This window comes from Cygnus olor, chromosome 7 (genome assembly GCF_009769625.2).
Source record: "Cygnus olor isolate bCygOlo1 chromosome 7, bCygOlo1.pri.v2, whole genome shotgun sequence".
In the NCBI taxonomy this organism is placed as follows: Eukaryota; Metazoa; Chordata; class Aves; order Anseriformes; family Anatidae; genus Cygnus; species Cygnus olor.
The window spans coordinates 12,402,249-12,402,969 of record NC_049175.1 but is presented as its reverse complement, the minus strand read 5'-3'; positions in this window follow the sequence as shown (position 1 = coordinate 12,402,969).

The following is a 721-nucleotide window of genomic DNA, read 5'->3' as shown; positions in this document are numbered from 1 at the left end:
AGAATATTTTGAGCTCCTGAAACTCCTGAAGTACTCTGAAACTCCTGAAGGTACTCTGATCTGACAATGTTCTCAGGTGGGTTTTTATTCCTCTGCAATTTAAATACCAAGTTCCTTGAAAGGTTCAGTACTGAGTGCTGCTCTTGTTACAGGATGAAGCATTAGGGGGGAAGGGGCAGTCGTAAGGCATTCACTGTCCCATACAGCAGAATTTCATTCAAGACTCACATTCAGTGTACCTTTTGTAACTTACACTTCAAACTACTTTGAATAACTAAGTAGCTGCCCCTGCTCTCCCAAAGGTAAGTCTTAAGCCAGTGTTTGTGTGTTTCTTCTCAGAAAATAGAACGCGCAAAGCATACTTGATTGAGGAAAAGGTTAGAGCTGACACTATTTTACAGTATTCAGACGCTATGCTTTTAGGAAAATCTTGAAGTAGATGTACTTTATCTGACTCTACGATATATTGTCCTGCCACTGGATTAATTTTTGTCCTGACCTTTGTTACCTTAGTTTTACAAGGCATACAAACCTCAGCAACTGACCAAGAACCCCCTACTTACATTGTGAGCGCCAAGTTAAAAACAGAGCCCTGCACCATCCCTGGTATAATGATTTCAAGCCATCTTTCCTCCCCTTCCTATCCCAAAGTATTTCACTAGTTGGAAAACTTCCTATGGCAGATGCCCCTTTCAGCTACTACTTCCAGTCACTTGGACAC